The sequence below is a fragment of the Podarcis vaucheri genome (assembly GCF_965113315.1).
Source record: "Podarcis vaucheri genome assembly, chromosome: 1".
In the NCBI taxonomy this organism is placed as follows: domain Eukaryota; kingdom Metazoa; phylum Chordata; class Lepidosauria; order Squamata; family Lacertidae; genus Podarcis; species Podarcis vaucheri.
Window position 1 is genome coordinate 32,356,699 of NC_138759.1, and position 8,582 is coordinate 32,365,280.

General features: G+C 41.3%; 1 long non-coding RNA gene across 1 annotated transcript; it reads left to right on the forward strand.

The window, feature by feature from the left end:
- Nucleotides 1–1,724: 1,724 nt before the first annotated feature.
- LOC309538779 lies at nucleotides 1,725–8,195 on the forward strand. The gene is made up of 2 exons (XR_014222334.1): nucleotides 1,725–3,750; nucleotides 4,044–8,195. It is a non-coding gene; the product is annotated as an uncharacterized lncRNA (long non-coding RNA).
- The last annotated feature ends 387 nt before the right edge of the window (nucleotides 8,196–8,582 follow it).

Below are 8,582 nucleotides of genomic sequence, written 5' to 3' on the forward strand. Positions count from 1 at the left end.
ACATTAACAACGTTACTGCAGTGAGTAAGATAGGGAGAATTCTATCAGTTCAGAAGCAAAACAACATTTGTTTATTTCTGCTTGTTCTGGCTTCAGCATTCACATTTGAAGTGATGGCTACTCCTGTCTTAAGGAAACTTTAGAGCTATTTAATGTGTAGGTAAAGGTAAAAAAAGGTAAAAGACCCCTGGACGGTTAAGTCCAGTCAAAGGCAACTATGGGGTTGCGTCGCTCATCTTGCTTCAGGCCAAGGGAGCCGGCGTTTGTCCATAGGTTTACTGACAATGCACTCCTTTTGAGAAGGGAGTAACTATTTCACGTGCTGGGTGTTCCCGGAGATTAACTTTCAGGGAAAGCTCGCACAGATCTTCAAAAACTTTCAGGTGTGTAATGAGACAAGTTAAACCTGCTGTACCACTTAACCTCATAGACTGGCATCTAACCCAGTGATGGCAACACCAGTCTACTGTACTACTTGCAATCTTACCTGTTTTGTTTTGTTTTTTTGTATGGGAATACTATATCCTTTCCCCGTGGCAATAAAAGGTGGTGGGAAGAGGAGCAATTTTTAGCAGAAATGGGTATTGAAAAGTTTACAGTTATCTTTTCTCTCCAGCCAGTTGTCCATTTCTGATTTCCTTTGCTGCAGCAAGACAAAGAATCACAATTGCCTGTCACATGCCTATTTTCTGCCAACAGCTTTTCAGGCTCCTTGAGCAGGTTTTCTTCACTTTGAGTGCCTTTCCAAACAGGTCCAGTACAGTGACGCTCACAAGTTGGGAAAGACAAATGTGTGTCAAAAGCTTGATAGCCTTCCCCACCAGCATAATAATATTACAAAAGGGTTCTTCTCTCTGTACGTAAGGGTGTGTCCTCAGTGTTTCATCACTTTTTCTTTTCTAACGTCATGAGATGGGTGTTCAAGCACAGAAATACTGCTGTAAGCCATTCTACTAAAAAAACAAAAAACAAAACGAAGAAGAGTCTTCTGGCACCTTAAAGACTAGCCAGTTTTGTTGTTGCATGATCTTTCATTCACTCCAGTCTATGAAAACATGTGCCATAAAAAAAACTAATTAGTCTTTAAGGTGCCCAAAGATGGTTTGTTGGTTTTGCCGTAACACATTAACATGGCTAACCTTATAGAAACTGGTTTTGTTTCACTAGGAAGCGGTGTTATCCCTCATTATGAAATCTCATTTCCCCAAATGCAACCTGCAGCTGAGTTCAACCTATGGTGTGGATCTGTATATACTTTGCTGTAAGAATGTAGGATGAACCTGCTGGATCAAGCTGGAAATGAGTACAACAGCATTCTGCCCACCTGCAATTCCCACCAATTGGTACTCAGAGGCATAACGTCTCTAACAATACATTTAAATGTCTTCTTATAAAATCACAGCATTATAGAGTTGGAAGGGACTCTGAGGGACAGCTAGTCCAACTCCCTGCAATGCAGGAATCTCAACATGTGGTCTCCCTTCCAACTTGAAACCATAGCAGACCCTGCTAAGCTTTGAAAATGTGCTATCATAACGATGATGCATAACTTGTGGCTACAGCTTGTTATATGCCTATAAATCCTATGTCTTTAGAAGAACAAGTGAACTGTAGGATTATTTCTAAGTAGTACCATGTCTGATGTCCCTCTCTAGAGGTCACGTTTTGGAAGTATGAGCAATTGGGGAATAAAAAAAAAGAGACAGAATGGTGCCATGTTTGTATCCTCAGAAACATAATAATATTTATTAAAGTTGGATATGGTATTGCACTTTCATAGATAACACTATCAAAGACATATTACAAGATACACAAGCCAAAAGCGTAGCTAATTTCTGCATAGCATCTGCACGTGTGCTAAATTCACAAACGGAGAGTAATGAGCCAGCAACGGAAGTGCTACTTGAAGAAAGCCTGTCTCGATGTTGCACAACACCTGAGTAATATTTATTTGTCTGGAAAGATCGTTAATCAGATACAGGTAAGTGCCCATCCCTGGGCCAAGCAGGAAGCAGATATGCTACCCACGAATGGTGCTCCACCCGCACAGCAGCAAGGAACCAGACATGCAATAAAACTGACCTACCCTTTGAATGCGGCATTTGTGCTACTGGGATAAAGTATTGTTTACATATAGTACCTGTCATAGTTCAAAATTATTAGTGTTATTGGACAGAGGAAATAACAATGTACAGGTGCTCCTTAAATGCGCAGGGAAGCACTGGGCAGCACAGGTGGGTGGGAACGAGTGAGGAGAAACACAGCAAGGGTTCAGCATGAAAACGATATGGTCAAGTTAAGAGCACAAAATGATCTCTTCCTTGGGGTAATGAATACACATTAATGCACGTTTGTTTATTATTGATTTACAAAAGTATTTATATACAGCCCTCTTGCAAAACCTCAAGGTGGTGTACAATAACATGTTGTTGTTGTTGTTGTTGTTTAGTCATTTAGTCGTGTCCGACTCTTCGTGACCCCCTGGACCAGAGCACGCCAGGCACTCCTGTCTTCCACTGCCTCCCACAGTTTGGTCAGACTCGTGTTTGTAGCTTCGAGAACACTGTCCAACCATCTCGTCCTCTGCCATCCCCTTCTCCTTGTGCCCTCCATCTTTCCCAACATCAGGGTCTTTTCCAGGGAGTACAATAACATAAAAACATTCAAAACCAATAGAGAACAATAATTAAAATGAATGGCTACTCAAGCAATATTTTAAACTGCATAGGTCCACATATGTGTTGAAGAATGAATACAGATACACACAGAATGCCATGCAAGACTTTCAGGCATGTAGCCAGCCATAAACATGTACACAAATAAGTGATGCAGATGTTCACGTGTATACACCCTCTTCAGACACATAAACAAAATATGTTAAACGTAATGTATAGATGTTACCATACTAAAAGAAGTGCACCATTCCCCCACAGACAATTAGCATGAAACCCACATGTAGCTTGCTACATCTGAGGATGTTACCCACTTCCTTGTTCACAGTATACATACAAAATCATCAAACCTGACAATCTAGTTGCAGGTTTGGCGCTAATTCTTAAAGATCCATAATGCCTCAATACACAGGTGTTGTACAAGATGTGTTCCACATTTTATGGCACTGATAAAAATTAATGACCAAAACGGGGGGTTGGGGTTGGGGGGCAGAGAGAATAAAATTGATATCCCATAGAGAAGTCGTAGAAGTTTGAGGAATCCTAAAGGTATGCAATACTTGATAGCGCATAAACATGTGTCCATGGTACCAGAACGATACACACGACCTCAAGAGGCAAATGAGGTCTGTTTCTCCCCGTATGTAAACAGCTTTCCCCCAACAGTCCAGCGACTCAGGGGGAACGCTTCCATCCTCCTCCTCCCGTCCCCGTCTGACCCCGTTCAGGGCCAGGTAAGCCCACCTGTTCAGGCCTGAGCAAAGCGCCCCGCCAATCCCAGAGCTCCTCTCCTGCGCATCAGCCAATCCCGTCCCTGTTGCCGAGCTTTGGCTGGCTAACTGACGTTGCTCTGGCGACGGCAAGAACGTTGGGCGCTCACAAAACACACCGACGTCAGCGCGTAGTAACCACGGAAACGAGCCCCGCGACGTCATCGCTCTTTCTCCCTTCCCCTTCAGAAATCGTTAGCCACGCAGGCGGAGGCGTCACCCGCTGAGGGGAGGAGGAGGAGGAGGAGGCTCCCGGTTGTCATAGCAGCTCAGGGAGGTGGGGCTCCGTCGCCAAAGCAGCAAGGAAGGTAGGGCTCGGTTGCCATGGCAGCGGGAAGGTCTGTTTTGTTTTGGGGTGGAGCTGTAATTAGAAAGCGAGGGCTGAGGGCGGCGAGGTGCCGGCGGCCCCACAGCGAGAGACCGAGAGGGAAGCTGGTTTGTTTTGATTTCTGAGATCCCGGGGGCTTTGGTGTCTCGAAGTGACGCTCCGGGAGCAACTGGTGGGGGTGGGGGTGGGGGTGGAAATCGGGATTCCCTCTAATAATAATAATAATAATAATAATAATAATAATAATTTATTATTTATACCCCGCTCATCTAGCTGAGTTTCCTCAGCCACTCTGGGCGGCTCCCAATCGAGTGTTAAAAACAACACAGTTGTTGTCCGCCTCACAATATTCGGAGATCTGGACCAGAGGTCGATCCCGGCAAACGGTCGTTGTGGGGACGGACAGGGGGGTGGATCCTGTAGTGTCTGCCTCAAGCGGCGAAACGTGAGGAAGCGCACTCGCGCTCTCTGCCGCACACGCACCAAAAGGGAAACCCAAGTCTGACGCACCGATCAGCAACAACCCCCGCGGCACTCGACTCAAGTCTTTTCTGCTCTTTCTTACGTAACGCAAGCCGTGATCCCTGCATCCTCCCCCCAAAAAAAATCAGCGTTGTCCTCGTGCCTTTAATAAAAAGATAAAGCAAATCGCATCTATAAAAATAAGAGAGAAATAAAGCTGGCTTGAGCATGTGACAAAATAATTAGTAGTCATGATGATGATGATTATTTTTTAAATGTTGTTTAGTTTCAGATGTTGGTGGATATCCAGCGGTCAGGTGTGATGGGAGCTGGAGTCCAACAATATCTCACTGCAATGGCAGCTTATCTGATATTTCTGTTATATTTCTGTTATATTCCATTTAATATATTTTGTCTATGTGTATGAAGAGGGTGTATACAAATGTTAACATCTGCATTGCTTTGCTTGAATACATAGCCATCGGTCAATTCATCTCAGCTTAGTTCTGAATTGAACCAGCAGATCAAAGAATACTGGGTCTGGGTATGGGGGAGAGACACCGTCCAAGTGTTTTACATTCTATATTCTCACACGGCTGCTTTGGAATTGTGGTATGGCAAATCCATGACCCAAGGTAGTTTTGTTTTTAACAGACTCAAGAATTGCTTTAAAATTTACTCACTATATGGCCTTGGAGCATACATACCTATTTTACACACACCATGCTGGAAATTCCTGGTTAAATCAATGGTTCAGAGTCAATGTATTATTCTATAAATTTCAGCAATCAGCAATTCAGCAACAGAGAGCAAGAGGTTAAAGCAGCCAATTTCTGAGCATGTTTCAATGGTGTGTCTATTGACATATTCAGCACAATTAAAAAGCAGTATTAAATTATGATTTGTAACAAAGCGCTCTTTGTTACGGTACTTTGCCATATTTATATAACTGAGGTATATCTACTTGTTAGTTCTGCTGCCTGCCTGTTTAAGAAATACCAAACAGTCAAAGCTGGACCTATGAAAAATTATAATGTCACCCACTTGGTATGTATAATATTTTGGTTTTCTAATGGCCTTTGTCTAATCAACATTGCAGAGCACAGTAGTTAAAATCCCAGTGAACATTTTTATTTACTATGATTATATCTGTAAACTCCACAATAATTGTGTTAGCTTCAGCACTCCAGTCCTTACAGTTATGATAATCTTGAAATCCGAGATTTGCTTCAAATAAGCTTCTAGCCCTCATGAGTGTGGAGAAATCCTTCGGAATTAGACCTTGGAAAAAAAGATTATATAGCAGGTGGCAAATAATATGAGTGTATATTCATTATTTCTACAATATTCCTTTTTAACTCAGAATATTGGCTTTTGAAGGGCTGACTCATGATGATATTTGAATTAGAGTTAAATTTACTAGTCTGATTACGGAAGACCCACCTACAAGTAATTCCCAGGAATACTAGGATGGCGTTTCCAAATGCTGTTGTAAATATACCTAGACATTTATGACAACTGATAAACTAGTGACTGAATACTGTCTGTTGGGAAGGGAGATAACGTATCGGTTTTGAAGTACAGACATCTGGGCACTAGCCCAGTTTTGGTAATTCTCTGCACCATATGCCTGCTTGAACTGTCAAATGCCACTGCATTCTCTCAGATTGCAGTTGTAATTGTTGCTTTAAGTTTTTCTTTATCTCTATATCCTCTGCCTGCTAAAAGACTGCAGGGTCAGTTCAGACTTGTTCTTGCACCACACCTATCTGCTAATAAGTAGTATAGTACTTACATATGGGGATTCCCTCACCCTGAACCTGGGGTGGGGTGGGAATTAACAGCAATTTCTCACGGCAATCTATGAACTCCCTTTCATCATAATGAATATGTTACAAAACTATAGTCTGTAAGATGCATGTCCTCAGGAGAGTGACGTGGAAGGTTAGGCAGCAATTCTGAAATAGTGATAAGTTGCTGTAAAAAAGAGGAAGTGATTGTTGACATAGGGAAATACAATCTTGAACACTAGCTTGGGGTGTGTGTGAACTCTGCTGAACTCCATTGTACGTACTTCTAAGCAAATATGGGTAGGATCAGGCTGCACTTTTAGTCAAATGCGGGTCTGAACATCTGATAGTCCCTCTCTTATGCAAAGGGTAGAAATTACTGATTGATCACCTTTGTCCTGTCTTATTCGGGACAAGTCTGGGCTTGTTACCTTACTCTGCACTTCTCTTTCTTCCATTGGCAATGCAAATGCTCCTTAATAAATAAATAAATATTTCTCTCAGCTATCACTTCCATCCTTTTTGAAGTAGGTTGCCAGAAATATTTTAGGGACTGTATTCTGGGTATAGTTTAAATCCAGAAGTACAGGTACACAATTGTGCATTCTGAGCAGAATTAGAGGAGTATCCAGCCTTAGAAAAAGGAATCACCTATTAAATGTTCCAAAATATTAAATATGCACCTAAACACATTATGGCCAGTTTATTTCTTTGGACCCGGAGCTTGCCCTATCCTAAAGTTTTTGGGGAGGTAGTAATACTTAAAAACAAAAGCCATTAGCAGAATACAGACAGCTGGGTAAAATCTCAACTCTTATCCTAATGTAGTATGATATCGTATACTATCCCACCAACTTCTACTCATCGTTTCTCACTGGGTAGAACCCATTCATCTCTCCCTACTGTGGTGTCACTTTTCTTTTTATTACTGCTCCCTGCTGTTGTGCTTTTAATCTGCAGATATTAACAGGTGGTAACACTTAGGTCAATGCTGTTAAAAACTTTACCAGCCAATGTCTGTAAATTTCTGCTAAAGTCATGAAAGTAGGCCAGGCTGATTTGTTTCCAGTCAAATGTCTTCTCTTACGTGTTTTTGTTCTGTTCTAGATTACAGATTATTAGCTATAGTGTTTATTAGCTAACCCTAGCTTCATATGAAATTCCAAGCTCCTAGAGTTTCATGTGTTTGTTTTCAGACTTTAAATCTCTTCTCACAGAGGGTTCCCATAAGGCAAATATGTGACAGTCACTTATTTATGCAGTATACTGTATATTGTCCAACATCCCCAGTCATCTAGTTTGTTAATCTTGTTCATCAGTGGATTTAAGCGTGTACTGGAGCAGACAGTGAATTACTCATATGACATCACTATTATCTCCTTGCGTAATTCCTAATCTTTTCCCAGACTTGCTAAATATCTGGCGTTTTGCTGGTTCAGTCAGGTAGAAACAACTAATGGTGGTAAAAATAAATATTTCTCATTTGGTGTATGATACAATTGATCTTACAGCAATGAACTCATGATGTACCTAGGTCCTAGGCTTTTAGAGATGGTATGTGGACTTGGAAAAATCAAAGGTAGCCATGCTGGCCCTACCATTAGACAAAGTGAGGAGGCTGTCTTAGGCAGAAGGTGTTTAAGGGCAGGAAGCAGCAATGGAAGATAGGCTTTCCATTTCCCTTTAACTTAACCTGTTGACCTTTGGTGCTGTGGAGGATGCTGTCCTATTGCTAGTGCTGAAGTATGATTGAACTGCTGGTCTCCATTGGCTTCTGTATGTGGAGGGGGAAGGGAGGAGGCATCACCTTTCCTTTACTTCAGGCAGCAAAATGTATTGGGTTGGTCCTGACAATTTTTTAAAATGTATTTTAATCCATTGATTTTTCTCTTTAAGTCACATCTGCAATTGATTTTCCCCCAGTCAGTGATGAGTGTAAGAAATAAGGTTTAACCATAGATTGAACTAACAAGCCACCATTCGTTTTGCATGTTTACTTTATAGATAACTGCTGTGTTGATGAGCTGTGTTGTGTTTCCTTCTTTCCCACCTGTATGTAGATTTTATAGGTTTTAATTTTTGTGCATTGTTGTGATTCTTCATTTCTTTTGCACTCTTGAGATAATTGGTTTTCTGGATGAATATTATCATATGGCTCTGATACTCTGTAAAATGCATTCTGTATTACCTTGTGGTATTAAAAATATGCATTCCCTTTCTTATTTATAAATACGGTGGCTGCCCCTTGCAGACTATCTCTTCCTCAGAAGCACCACATACTTTAGTAAAACATACCTTAATTAGATGGTTTGAGGGTAGCAGTCAGCATTTAATTATCACATTATTCAGTAGCATTATATGATGGCCCTTGTGAGCAAGCTCCCTTTTGTGAAGTAAGTACATCCAGTTTAGGTATCAACCACTTTCCATTCATGCACTCCCATTTTTATGCATGTGGAAGTTTAGTAAGTGACATGTTTTGATGCTCTAGCAAATAGCATTTCAGAATTTTACAGAGGTTAACCAGAAAAAGAACATTTATGAATATGACTTTTGTTCC